The following is a 15000-nucleotide window of genomic DNA, read 5'->3' on the forward strand; positions in this document are numbered from 1 at the left end:
GGACGGGGCTGAATCTCCCCAATCGGTCTTCCGGGTCTCTCCCGTTTACCCCTGAACGGTTTCACGTACTATTGAACTCTCTCTTCAAAGTTCTTTTCAACTTTCCCTCACGGTACTTGTTCGCTATCGGTCTCGTGGTCATATTTAGCCTTAGATGGAGTTTACCACCCTCTTAGTGCTCCACTCTCAAGGAACACGACTCTGAGGAGAGTCCCCACCCGGGAGCGGCCGCGGTCCTACGGGCCTGGCACCCTCTGCGGGCGATGGCCCCATTCAAGGGAGACTTGGACTCGCTGGACCGCGCCCCGGGAGAGTGGGACCTCCCACACACGACATCTCCCTGCACGTCTCCGCGCGGGATTCCGTGCTGGGCTCTTCCCTGTTCGCTCGCAGCTACTGGGGGAATCCTTGTTAGTTTCTTTTCCTCCGCCTAGTAATATGCTTAAATTCAGCGGGTAGTCTCGCCTGATCTGAGGTCGGAAAGATGGTTTCTTGTACCGACGGGCCGATGTGAGCGGTCGGAAGCTTAGCCTCTCTCATTGAACTGATTTCTTTTTGTTTTGTTTTTTTTGTGGTCATTATTTATTGTGGTCATATCTTTCGCTCCCGCCCGGCAAGTGTGTGTCTCTCTCTCTGTCTCGGGAGTTTGCCTGTCTCCCATCACATCAAGCCGGGCGTCAGTTCTTCTCAGACGCGATCGGGGAAGGATGGGCCCCGTCGCCGAGGAGAGGAGGGCGAGCTAAGTCTATCCGCTCGCTCCACCGAACCCTGTGAAGCCTTCAAGGGCGACTGACTCCCCTTAACCTCCTCGCAGTCGCCGACGCCGCCACCGATTGCTCGGAGCGACGCCGGCGGTGCGAGGTGCAGGCTCGTCAGACCCCCCAGCGTAGGGCCGCTCGCGTGCCTTTATTTCTTTCTTTCTCTTTCTTTCTTTCTTTCCCTTATTATCTTAAAGACCGCGCGGGCCCACGGGTTTCATGTAGCCGACCCTCAGCCAGGCGTGGTCCGGGATTGGAAATCCAAGGACCGCAATGTGCGTTCGAAACGTCGATGTTCATGTGTCCTGCAGTTCACATGTCGACGCGCAATTAGCTGCGTTCTTCATCGACCCACGAGCCGAGTGATCCACCGCTCAGGGTTGTTTTTCTCTAGATTCGAGCAGAGCTTCGGGTAGGATGCTACTGCTAGTCCCGTAGGACAGGTAGTTGTTATTTTTCGAGGGGGAGCTGCCCCCAGAACAGCGGCACGGTCAGACCGCGCTCCCCTCTCGTTCAAGCGCCGCCGAAACGGCCTTGCGTGGGCAGATAAAGTGGCTTTAAGCCCAGTGCTCGCGGTCGCGCGGGTTGTCCTTGGATCCCTGAGGATCCTCGGAGCCCGCGTGCCGCCGGCACCCACTCACCATCTTTCGCTCCTACTTCCCACCTCGAGGCGGGACGGTCTTGCCGTCCCCCTCCGGGGGATTACTTCGCCGACCTGGACACCTCAGGCCGACGACGTTATCTCCGAGATCCGGCCGCTGCCAGGAAGAGCCGGTCCAATCACAGGCGAGATTACGCCTTCCGCAGAGCCCCGTTCATCTGGTTCATTCTTAATGCCTTCCTTTTATTAATTTTTGATGCGTCTTCCCCTCATTCGGGGGGAGACGGTGCGACTTTCGCCGACCGGTCCCCCCTCAGGTTGACGTCATCTATTTTTCAGTCATCAGTAGTGGTCACATATTATGATGCGTCTTCCCCCTCATGCGGGGGGAGTCGGTGCGACTTTCGCCGACCGGTCCCCCCTCAGGTTGACGTCATCTATTTTTCAGTCATCAGTAGAGGTTGTATTATCATGAATGACCAGACACGGGTACTTCCACGAGAAGGCGGTCCACTCGCAAGCGAGATTACGCACTCCCCCAGAGCCAGCAACCGTCCTCGGTTTCTTAATGCCTTCCTTCTCTGTTCGGTCACTCTCGGTGCCGTTAATGATCCTTCCGCAGGTTCACCTACGGAAACCTTGTTACGACTTTTACTTCCTCTAAATGATCAAGTTCGGGCATCTTCCCGGTGGAATCGAAGGGCCGAAACCCCGCGCCCACCGGTCCGAAGACCTCACTAAATCATTCAATCGGTAGTAGCGACGGGCGGTGTGTACAAAGGGCAGGGACGTAATCAACGCGAGCTTATGACTCGCGCTTACTGGGAATTCCTCGTTCATGGGGAACAATTGCAAGCCCCAATCCCTAGCACGAAGGAGGTTCAGCGGGTTACCCGGACCTTTCGGCCAGGGAGGACACGCTGATTCCTTCAGTGTAGCGCGCGTGCGGCCCAGAACATCTAAGGGCATCACAGACCTGTTATTGCTCAATCTCGTGCGGCTAGAAGCCGCCTGTCCCTCTAAGAAGATTAGGAGTCGCCGGTAGCACAGAGGATACCGGATGCGACTATTTAGCAGGCTAGAGTCTCGTTCGTTATCGGAATTAACCAGACAAATCGCTCCACCAACTAAGAACGGCCATGCACCACCACCCACCGAATCAAGAAAGAGCTCTCAATCTGTCAATCCTCCCGGTGTCTGGGCCTGGTGAGGTTTCCCGTGTTGAGTCAAATTAAGCCGCAGGCTCCACTCCTGGTGGTGCCCTTCCGTCAATTCCTTTAAGTTTCAGCTTTGCAACCATACTTCCCCCGGAACCCAAAAGCTTTGGTTTCCCGGAAGCCGCCCGCCGAGTCATCGGAGGAACTTCGGCGGATTGCTGGCTGGCATCGTTTATGGTTAGAACTAGGGCGGTATCTGATCGCCTTCGAACCTCTAACTTTCGTTCTTGATCAGAGAAAACATTCTTGGCAAATGCTTTCGCTTCTGTCCGTCTTGCGACGATCCAAGAATTTCACCTCTAACGTCGCAATACGAATGCCCCCGTCTGTCCCTTTTGATCATTACCTCGGGGCTTCCGAAAACCAACAAAATAGAACCGAGGTCCTATTCCATTATTCCATGCACTCGGTATTCAGGCGGCTGCTGCCTGCTTTAAGCACTCTAATTTGTTCAAAGTAAAAGTGCCGGCCCATCGTGACACTCGGTCAAGAGCACCGCGACGGGATTGTGTAGGCCCTCCCCGAGACGACCCGAGGCGTGGGAGCGTCGCCGCCCCCATCGCCCGCGGGCGCCGGCTCGGGCCACCGGCAGGACGTCCGCACGTGCGTGCCAGTTAGACACCGACGGGCGGTGAACCGGCAGCGTGGGACACAAGTCCGACTACGAGCTTTTTAACCGCAACAGCTTTAATATACGCTATTGGAGCTGGAATTACCGCGGCTGCTGGCACCAGACTTGCCCTCCAATGGATACTCGTTAAAGTCTTTAGAGTGTACTCATTCCGATTACGGGGCCTCGGATGAGTCCCGTATCGTTATTTTTCGTCACTACCTCCCCGTGCCGGGAGTGGGTAATTTGCGCGCCTGCTGCCTTCCTTGGATGTGGTAGCCGTTTCTCAGGCTCCCTCTCCGGAATCGAACCCTGAATCCCCGTTACCCGTTACAACCATGGTAGGCGCAGAGCCTACCATCGACAGTTGATAAGGCAGACATTTGAAAGATGCGTCGTCGGTTCGTAGACCGTGCGATCCGCCTCCATTTATTCAGAGTCACCAAGGCAAACGGCCGCGTGAGCGACCGATTGGTTTTGATCTAATAAAAGCGTCCCGACCGTCTCCGGTCGGGACTCGGTTGCATGTATTAGCTCTAGAATTACCACAGTTATCCAAGTAACTGTCCACCATCTAAGGAACCATAACTGATTTAATGAGCCATTCGCGGTTTCACCTTAATTTGGCTTGCACTGAGACATGCATGGCTTAATCTTTGAGACAAGCATATGACTACTGGCAGGATCAACCAGGGAACCGAAGACTCACTTGGAGCTCGTTCCTCCCCCTCCACGCGGTCCCGGATGGGTCCGGCGAGGGGGTCCAGTTCATACTTCAACGCTCGCACTCCGTGCGCCCCTGCGAGCAGGGGCCACTTCGTGCCGTTAGGGGGACGCCACGTGAGCGCCCCCAGAACCGTGGTGCCATTAGGGCACCCTTCCCTCTCTTCACTCGACATGCATAAGCGCCGAAGCGCCGTTTGGCATCGCGAGTCTAGCACGCGCCCGGACTACGAGTGAGTCGGTTGCAGTGTGTCCACGATACGCCGCCTATAGACCGTGTCCAGGGGACAGAGGGCCGCGGCATCGCGGTGGCGAAGGGTTTGCCGGGAAGGGGAACGAAGCCGGCCTTTTTCGTAAAATCGTTCCCCTGTTGCTTGCCGGGAAGGAGGACGAACCCGGTCTTTATCGTCAAATCGTCCTCCTGTTGCTTGCCGGAAAGGGGAACGAAGCCGGCCTTTTTCGTAAAATCGTTCCCCTGTTGCTTGCCGGGAAGGTGGACGAACCCGGTCTCTCTCGTAAAATCGTCCACCTGCTGCTTGCCGGGAAGGGGAACGAAGCCGGTCTTTTTCGTAAAATCGTTCCCCTGTTGCTTGCCGGGAAGGTGGACGAACCCGGTCTTTATCGTCAAATCGTCCACCTGCTGGTTGCCGGGAAGGGGAACGAAGCCGGCCTTTTTCGTAAAATCGTTCCCCTGTTGCTTGCCGGGAAGGAGGACGAACCCGGTCTTTATCGTCAAATCGTCCTCCTGTTGCTTGCCGGAAAGGGGAACGAAGCCGGCCTTTTTCGTAAAATCGTTCCCCTGTTGCTTGCCGGGAAGGTGGACGAACCCGGTCTCTCTCGTAAAATCGTCCACCTGCTGCTTGCCGGGAAGGGGAACGAAGCCGGTCTTTTTCGTAAAATCGTTCCCCTGTTGCTTGCCGGGAAGGTGGACGAACCCGGTCTTTATCGTCAAATCGTCCACCTGCTGCTTGCCGGGAAGGGGAACGAAGCCGGCCTTTTTCGTAAAATCGTTCCCCTGTCGCTTGCCGGGAAGGAGGACGAACCCGGTCTTTAACGTCAAATCGTCCTCCTGTTGCTTGCCGGAAAGGGGAACGAAGCCGGCCTTCTTCGTAAAATCGTTCCCCTGTTGCTTGCCGGGAAGGTGGACGAACCCGGTCTTTCTCGTAAAATCGTCCACCTGCTGCTTGCCGGGAAGGGGAACGAAGCCGGCCTTTTTCGTAAAATCGTTCCCCTGCCGGGCGGAGGACGGACCCGGGCTTTTCTTCCGTCAGTTGTGTCCTCCTGATGTATCCAGACACCACCCAAGGCTCAGGAATCGTCTTATGCGGAAAAAGGGCCAATTTATCAGCGACGCATCCGTTAGTTCAACTAGAGGAAGTGTGAAATTTTCCTACAAAATAAGGTGCCAGCGCGGCGTTTTCAGGGGAGACTCGTAACGTCTGAGCCTCAGAGAGCGCGACCCGGCCGAATGCGAGCGGCAGGTCCCCTAAAATCGGCCTACCTAACACGCACGGATGGGACTTTGAAATCTGAAGACGTGGAGGGCACGGACGGGAATATATATGCGGCAGAAGCCAGAGACACCGCCGGCAGCCTCACCGTGACCGCACGAGAAGTCGTCACTTGCGCCAATCTTGCACTCGAGTGCCGAGTCACCTACGAGCAGACCCCTGCTTCTGCCTGTCCATTGAGGGCAGCCGAGCACGCGATTCCCCAGGAGACGGACTTCTGTACACTTGTGCCCCTCTTGCCCTAAACGGGGTTCGAGCAGCGCGGGGAGAGGAATTCAGTCCCCGGCGGATGCGCGCTCGTTCTAAGTGCAGCTTCCGAGAGGCCGCCCGTGAAGGCCATCACTTGTGCCACTCTTGCACTCGGAATCGAGTGCCGACTCGAACCGGAGCCTCCGCCGGCCACTGCGTGGGTTGACGGGCGCCGACCCCGATGAAGACGGCGATCGGTGCACATGTGCCCCCCATGCCCTAAACGGGGTTCGAGCAGCGCGGGGAGAGGAATTCAGTCCCCGGCGGATGCGCGCTCGTTCTAAGTGCAGCTTCCCAGAGGCCGCCCGTTAAGGCCTTCACATGTGCCACTCTTGCACTCGTAGATGAGTGCCGACTCGAGCCCGAGTCTCCGCCGGACACCGCGCGTGATGACGTGCGCCAACCCCGATGGACACGGCGGTCGGTGCACTTGTGCTCCACTTGCCCTAAACGGTTGCAAGTAGAGCGGGCCGAGGCCAGCAGTCCCCCGGCGGATGCGCGCTGGTTCTAAGTGCAGCTTCCCAGAGGCCGCCCGTGAAGGCCGTCACGTGTGCCGCTCTTGCACTCGGAATCGAGTGCCGACTCGAACCGGAGCCTCCGCCGGCCACTGCGTGGGTTGACGGGCGCCGTCCCCGATGAAGACGGCGATCGGTGCACATGTGCCCCTCTTGCCCTAAACGGGGTTCGAGCAGCGCGGGGAGAGGTCTTCAGTCTCCCGCGGATGCACGCTGGTACTAAGGGCCGGCTCACAGAAGCCACCTGTAAAGGCCGTCACATGTGCCACTCTTGCACTCGTAGTCGAGGGCCGACTCGAGCCCGAGCCTCCGCCGGACACCGCGCGTGTTGACGTGCGCCAACCCCGATGGACTCGGCGGTCGGTGCATTTGTGCCCCACTTGCACTAAACGGTTGCAAGTACACCGGGCCGAGGAAAGCATTCCCCCGCGGTTGTCCGCTGGTACTAAGTGCAGCTTCCCAGAGGCCGCCCGTGAAGGCCGTCACGTGTGCCACTCTTGCACTCGGAATCGAGTGCCGACTCGAACCGGAGCCTCCGCCGGCCACTGCGCGGGTTGACGGGCGCCGACCCCGTTGAAGACGGCGATCGGTGCACATGTGCCACTCTTGCCCTAAACGGGGATCGAGCGGCGCGGGACGAGGCCTGCAGTCCCCCGCGTTGCCCGGTGGTACTGAGGGCAATCTCCCAGAGGCCGCCCGTGAAGGCCGTTACTTGTGTCACTCTTGCACTCAGTGCCCTGTGCCGACTCGAACCCGAGACTCGGCCGGTCTTCGCAGGCAACAGCGCGGGTTGACCACAAATTACACGGCGGTCGATACACTTGTGCCCCTCTTGCCCTAAACGGTCGCAAGTAGCGCGGGCCGAGGCCTGCAGTCCCTCGCTGTTGTCCGCTGGTACTAGGGGCAGCTTCCCAGAGGCCGCCCGTGAAGACCATCACTTGTGCCACTCTTGCACTCAGGCTCGAGTGCCGACTCGAACCCGAGACTCGACCAGTCTTCGCCGGCCACTGAGCGGGGTGACGGGCGCCGACCCCAAAGGACACGGCGGTCGGTGCACTTGTGCCACTCTTGCCCTAAACGGGGATCGAGCGGCGCGGGTCGAGGCCTGCAGTCCCCCGCGTTGCCCGGTGGTACTGAGGGCAATCTCCCAGAGGCCGCCCGTGAACGCCGTTACTTGTGTCACTCTTGCACTCAGTGTCCTGTGCCGACTCGAACCCGAGACTCGGCCGGTCTTCGCCGGCCACTGAGCGGGGTGACGGGCGCCGACCCCAAAGGACACGGCGGTCGGTGCACTTGTGCCACTCTTGCCCTAAACTGCCTCAGCCAACGCGGGGCGGAAGCGCGAATGGCCTGCCGGCGACAGGGTCCCCGGCGGCCGGTAGTCCAATCTCAGACTTCCCCCTGCTCGAGGAGAGCCTCGCTCGCCAAGCTCATATACTATAGTCTGGACCCCCCTTATCTCAGCATTCGTCAGTCACGGAAGAGGCAGAGCCGCGGACACCGGCGGATGGCCCTTCGGCTGCCGCCAGAAATTTTAATTAAGTTTTTCTCTTCCTTAATCATTTCCGATCATACTAAATTTTGTATATGTTAGAATACATACACATACTTACTTATATAACCGCTTTATTTAATATTTTTCTGCACTTTAGAAATTTTCGGACTTAGCCGCTGAAGCGACTCAAGTAACACGCACGGTGGGACATAGCCGCAGAACTGGTTTCAAGTACCACGCACCACGGGACATAGCCGCAGAATTCGTACCGTCCAAGTAAGGCCCAGCTAACACAGCGGAAATTTATTTTTAGTCAATTAACGGCATTACTATGCACAGCAAGCCCAATTTTCTTCAATTATGTGTATTTTTCTGCATTTTGGAAATTTTTTGGACTTAGCCGCTGAAGCGACTCAACTAACACGCACGGTCGGACATAGCCGCAGAACTGGTTTCAAGTACCACGCACCACGGGACATAGCCGCAGAATTCGTACCGTCCAAGTAAGGCCCACCTAACACAGCGGAAATTTATTTTTAATCTATTAACGATATTATTAAGCACAGCAAGGCCAACTTTCTTCAATTATGTATATTTTTCTGCATTTTGGAAATTTTCGGACTTAGCCGCTGAAGCTACTCAAGTAACACGCACGGTGGGACATAGCCGCAGAACTGATTTCAAGTACCACGCACCACGGGACATAGCCGCAGAATTCGTACCGTCCAAGTAAGGCCCACCTAACACAGCGGAAATTTATTTTTAATCTATTAACGATATTATTAAGCACAGCAAGGCCAACTTTCTTCAATTATGTATATTTTTCTGCATTTTGTTAATTTTTTGGACTTAGCCGCTGAAGCGACTCAACTAACACGCACGGTCGGACATAGCCGCAGAACTGATTTCAAGTACCACGCACCACGGGACATAGCCGCAGAATTCGTCCCGTCCAAGTAAGGCCCACCTAACACAGCGGAAATTTATTTTTAGTCAATTAACGGCATTACTATGCACAGCAAGGCCAACTTTCTTCAATTATGAATATTTTTCTGCATTTTGGAAATTTTCGGACTTAGCCGCTGAAGCGACTCAACTAACACGCACGGTCGGACATAGCCGCAGAACTGGTTTCAAGTACCACGCACCACGGGACATAGCCGCAGAATTCGTACCGTCCAAGTAAGGCCCAGCTAACACAGCGGAAATTTATTTTTAATCTATTAACGATATTATTAAGCACAGCAAGCCCAATTTTCTTCAATTATGTGTATTTTTCTGCATTTTGGAAATTTTTTGGACTTAGCCGCTGAAGCGACTCAACTAACACGCACGGTCGGACATAGCCGCAGAACTGGTTTCAAGTACCACGCACCACGGGACATAGCCGCAGAATTCGTACCGTCCAAGTAAGGCCCACCTAACACAGCGGAAATTTATTTTTAATCTATTAACGATATTATTAAGCACAGCAAGGCCAACTTTCTTCAATTATGTATATTTTTCTGCATTTTGGAAATTTTCGGACTTAGCCGCTGAAGCGACTCAAGTAACACGCACGGTGGGACATAGCCGCAGAACTGGTTTCAAGTACCACGCACCACGGGACATAGCCGCAGAATTCGTACCGTCCAAGTAAGGCCCACCTAACACAGCGGAAATTTATTTTTAGTCAATTAACGGCATTACTATGCACAGCAAGCCCAATTTTCTTCAATTATGTGTATTTTTCTGCATTTTGGAAATTTTTTGGACTTAGCCGCTGAAGCGACTCAACTAACACGCACGGTCGGACATAGCCGCAGAACTGGTTTCAAGTACCACGCACCACGGGACATAGCCGCAGAATTCGTACCGTCCAAGTAAGGCCCAGCTAACACAGCGGAAATTTATTTTTAGTCAATTAACGGCATTACTATGCACAGCAAGGCCAACTTTCTTCAATTATGAATATTTTTCTGCATTTTGGAAATTTTCGGACTTAGCCGCTGAAGCGACTCAACTAACACGCACGGTCGGACATAGCCGCAGAACTGGTTTCAAGTACCACGCACCACGGGACATAGCCGCAGAATTCGTACCGTCCAAGTAAGGCCCACCTAACACAGCGGAAATTTATTTTGAATCTATTAACGATATTATTAAGCACAGCAAGGCCAACTTTCTTCAATTATGTATATTTTTCTGCATTTTGGAAATTTTCGGACTTAGCCGCTGAAGCGACTCAAGTAACACGCACGGTGGGACATAGCCGCAGAACTGATTTCAAGTACCACGCACCACGGGACATAGCCGCAGAATTCGTACCGTCCAAGTAAGGCCCAGCTAACACAGCGGAAATTTATTTTTAATCTATTAACGATATTATTAAGCACAGCAAGCCCAATTTTCTTCAATTATGTGTATTTTTCTGCATTTTGGAAATTTTTTGGACTTAGCCGCTGAAGCGACTCAACTAACACGCACGGTCGGACATAGCCGCAGAACTGGTTTCAAGTACCACGCACCACGGGACATAGCCGCAGAATTCGTACCGTCCAAGTAAGGCCCACCTAACACAGCGGAAATTTATTTTTAGTCAATTAACGGCATTACTATGCACAGCAAGCCCAATTTTCTTCAATTATGTGTATTTTTCTGCATTTTGGAAATTTTTTGGACTTAGCCGCTGAAGCGACTCAACTAACACGCACGGTCGGACATAGCCGCAGAACTGGTTTCAAGTACCACGCACCACGGGACATAGCCGCAGAATTCGTACCGTCCAAGTAAGGCCCAGCTAACACAGCGGAAATTTATTTTTAGTCAATTAACGGCATTACTATGCACAGCAAGGCCAACTTTCTTCAATTATGAATATTTTTCTGCATTTTGGAAATTTTCGGACTTAGCCGCTGAAGCGACTCAACTAACACGCACGGTCGGACATAGCCGCAGAACTGGTTTCAAGTACCACGCACCACGGGACATAGCCGCAGAATTCGTACCGTCCAAGTAAGGCCCAGCTAACACAGCGGAAATTTATTTTTAATCTATTAACGATATTATTAAGCACAGCAAGGCCAACTTTCTTCAATTATGTATATTTTTCTGCATTTTGGAAATTTTCGGACTTAGCCGCTGAAGCGACTCAAGTAACACGCACGGTGGTTCATAGCCGCAGAACTGGTTTCAAGTACCACGCACCACGGGACATAGCCGCAGAATTCGTACCGTCCAAGTAAGGCCCACCTAACACAGCGGAAATTTATTTTTAGTCAATTAACGGCATTACTATGCACAGCAAGCCCAATTTTCTTCAATTATGTGTATTTTTCTGCATTTTGGAAATTTTTTGACTTAGCCGCTGAAGCGACTCAACTAACACGCACGGTCGGACATAGCCGCAGAATTCGTACCGTCCAAGTAAGGCCCAGCTAACACAGCGGAAATTTATTTTTAATCTATTAACGATATTATTAAGCACAGCAAGCCCAATTTTCTTCAATTATGTGTATTTTTCTGCATTTTGGAAATTTTTTGGACTTAGCCGCTGAAGCGACTCAACTAACACGCACGGTCGGACATAGCCGCAGAACTGGTTTCAAGTACCACGCACCACGGGACATAGCCGCAGAATTCGTACCGTCCAAGTAAGGCCCACCTAACACAGCGGAAATTTATTTTTAGTCAATTAACGGCATTACTATGCACAGCAAGCCCAATTTTCTTCAATTATGTGTATTTTTCTGCATTTTGGAAATTTTTTGGACTTAGCCGCTGAAGCGACTCAACTAACACGCACGGTCGGACATAGCCGCAGAACTGGTTTCAAGTACCACGCACCACGGGACATAGCCGCAGAATTCGTACCGTCCAAGTAAGGCCCAGCTAACACAGCGGAAATTTATTTTTAGTCAATTAACGGCATTACTATGCACAGCAAGGCCAACTTTCTTCAATTATGAATATTTTTCTGCATTTTGGAAATTTTCGGACTTAGCCGCTGAAGCGACTCAACTAACACGCACGGTCGGACATAGCCGCAGAACTGGTTTCAAGTACCACGCACCACGGGACATAGCCGCAGAATTCGTACCGTCCAAGTAAGGCCCACCTAACACAGCGGAAATTTATTTTGAATCTATTAACGATATTATTAAGCACAGCAAGGCCAACTTTCTTCAATTATGTATATTTTTCTGCATTTTGGAAATTTTCGGACTTAGCCGCTGAAGCGACTCAAGTAACACGCACGGTGGGACATAGCCGCAGAACTGATTTCAAGTACCACGCACCACGGGACATAGCCGCAGAATTCGTACCGTCCAAGTAAGGCCCAGCTAACACAGCGGAAATTTATTTTTAATCTATTAACGATATTATTAAGCACAGCAAGCCCAATTTTCTTCAATTATGTGTATTTTTCTGCATTTTGGAAATTTTTTGGACTTAGCCGCTGAAGCGACTCAACTAACACGCACGGTCGGACATAGCCGCAGAACTGGTTTCAAGTACCACGCACCACGGGACATAGCCGCAGAATTCGTACCGTCCAAGTAAGGCCCACCTAACACAGCGGAAATTTATTTTTAGTCAATTAACGGCATTACTATGCACAGCAAGCCCAATTTTCTTCAATTATGTGTATTTTTCTGCATTTTGGAAATTTTTTGGACTTAGCCGCTGAAGCGACTCAACTAACACGCACGGTCGGACATAGCCGCAGAACTGGTTTCAAGTACCACGCACCACGGGACATAGCCGCAGAATTCGTACCGTCCAAGTAAGGCCCAGCTAACACAGCGGAAATTTATTTTTAGTCAATTAACGGCATTACTATGCACAGCAAGGCCAACTTTCTTCAATTATGAATATTTTTCTGCATTTTGGAAATTTTCGGACTTAGCCGCTGAAGCGACTCAACTAACACGCACGGTCGGACATAGCCGCAGAACTGGTTTCAAGTACCACGCACCACGGGACATAGCCGCAGAATTCGTACCGTCCAAGTAAGGCCCAGCTAACACAGCGGAAATTTATTTTTAATCTATTAACGATATTATTAAGCACAGCAAGGCCAACTTTCTTCAATTATGTATATTTTTCTGCATTTTGGAAATTTTCGGACTTAGCCGCTGAAGCGACTCAAGTAACACGCACGGTGGTTCATAGCCGCAGAACTGGTTTCAAGTACCACGCACCACGGGACATAGCCGCAGAATTCGTACCGTCCAAGTAAGGCCCACCTAACACAGCGGAAATTTATTTTTAGTCAATTAACGGCATTACTATGCACAGCAAGCCCAATTTTCTTCAATTATGTGTATTTTTCTGCATTTTGGAAATTTTTTGACTTAGCCGCTGAAGCGACTCAACTAACACGCACGGTCGGACATAGCCGCAGAATTCGTACCGTCCAAGTAAGGCCCAGCTAACACAGCGGAAATTTATTTTTAATCTATTAACGATATTATTAAGCACAGCAAGCCCAATTTTCTTCAATTATGTGTATTTTTCTGCATTTTGGAAATTTTTTGGACTTAGCCGCTGAAGCGACTCAACTAACACGCACGGTCGGACATAGCCGCAGAACTGGTTTCAAGTACCACGCACCACGGGACATAGCCGCAGAATTCGTACCGTCCAAGTAAGGCCCACCTAACACAGCGGAAATTTATTTTTAATCTATTAACGATATTATTAAGCACAGCAAGGCCAACTTTCTTCAATTATGTATATTTTTCTGCATTTTGGAAATTTTCGGACTTAGCCGCTGAAGCGACTCAACTAACACGCACGGTCGGACATAGCCGCAGAACTGATTTCAAGTTCCAAGCACCACGGGACATAGCCGCAGAGCCATGACTTTTGAGTTAAATTTCGGAAATTTATTTTTAGACAATTAACGGCATTATTGTGCACAGCAAGCCCATTTTTTTTCAATTAAGAATATTTTACTGCATTTTGGAATATTTCGGACTTAGCCGCTGAAGTTATATTCGTTCTATTTCTTATTCTTAGGAAGGCGCTATCACGGCACGGTCTCGTGCTTCGAAGCAGCCCCGTAACTATACTCGCCGTCTGAATTGGCCTCAGGAAGCGACCGTCCCAATACAACCCATCAAACACAGGCGTAGTCTCTTACATGACTTACTTTTAATGCGTTAACGGCTATACGATGATTTCTTTCGAGACGGGGCACCGCAAGCCCAATTTTAATGATTTACAAATACTTAACCATATTATTATTTTTATTATTTGTTATTGACTGCAAATGATTTTATCCCCGGTGGCAGTGACCTACAATAAGGTACAAGAACATAAGACACAACAAAACAATGCGATACATCAACACAGTGAGACAGAAAAAGAATAATTAGAGGGCACAACAAAAAGAATAAGACACAACAGAACCATAAAAGAAAAACATAGGACGCAACCAAAACAACACATCCCACTCACTCACTCAAAATCAAACAACTCATAAGAATACAAAACCATCTACTTCACTATATTACGCTTTCTTCCTCCCTAATTCTTCTTCTTCTACTCCCGTTATTCGTGTTGTCTTATGTTATTTTTATTCAAGTTACTATTATTAAGAAGGCGCCATTACCGCAGGACTCTTTCACCGAAACAGCCTTCTGAGCTACCACGCGCCGTCGGACTTTTGCCGCAGACGTCCCGGGCCTTGGCGGCCGGCAAGCCTCTCGTCGGGGAGAAAATCGCCTTCCGCCCGCGCAAGACAAATGCTGAGATAAGGGGGGTCCAGACCTACTATGGGGAGGACTTTGGGAGCAGGTCCGAGTGCGCGGCCGAACCGGCAATCGGCAAGTATGAGGCCTCCTGCCGGTTCGGGACACGCCGCACTTGACCCGGGGTCGTAGTGTCAGGACGGGGGTGGGGGTGGGGGCAGGACGGAGATCTGGCGTGTGTGGGCGGGCGGGCGGGCGGGGGACCGCGTTCTTAATCGCGGGGACTCGGTCCGGACTCCGTCCTGGGTTCGAACCTAGCTTAATTGTTTTAGGCCCACCTGAGATGCCGCGGGCCACCACGGCGCCCTACGCCGCCGCCGCGAGGACGATGACGACGCTCCTGTGTTCTCCGGCCAGCCTCGAGGACTCAGTCCTCGGTTCGATGCTCGCCTGCCACCACGGCGCCCTACGCCACGCAAGCTCGTCGCTGCTGCAGCCGCGAGGGGCCTATGACGTTCCTGGGTTCGAACCTCGCTTCGGGGATTCTGGGACGCCGCGTGCCTCCACGGCGCCCTACACCAAGAAATCGGGTCGCTGCTGCATGGCCGAAGAAGGTCCTGGGTTCGAACCCCGCCAGCGGCGTG

At 52.0% G+C, this 15000-nt stretch overlaps 2 non-coding genes and 1 pseudogene across 2 annotated transcripts; all 3 read right to left on the reverse strand.

Moving 5' to 3' along the window:
- The window catches only part of LOC147871028 (large subunit ribosomal RNA), a 4225-nt pseudogene extending 3746 nt beyond the window's left edge, over positions 1-479 (reverse strand).
- Positions 480-984: 505 nt separating this feature from the next.
- On the reverse strand, positions 985-1140 carry LOC147871029 (5.8S ribosomal RNA). The gene has a single exon (XR_015532900.1). It is a non-coding gene; the product is annotated as a 5.8S ribosomal RNA (ribosomal RNA).
- Positions 1141-1964: 824 nt separating this feature from the next.
- LOC147871030 (small subunit ribosomal RNA) lies at positions 1965-3882 on the reverse strand. The gene has a single exon (XR_015532899.1). It is a non-coding gene; the product is annotated as a small subunit ribosomal RNA (ribosomal RNA).
- Positions 3883-15000: the final 11118 nt, after the last annotated feature.

This window comes from Zootermopsis nevadensis, unplaced genomic scaffold (genome assembly GCF_977971745.1).
Source record: "Zootermopsis nevadensis isolate Lab colony 2312 unplaced genomic scaffold, Znev_1.0 Znev_ptg000075l, whole genome shotgun sequence".
Taxonomy (NCBI): Eukaryota; Metazoa; Arthropoda; class Insecta; order Blattodea; family Termopsidae; genus Zootermopsis; species Zootermopsis nevadensis.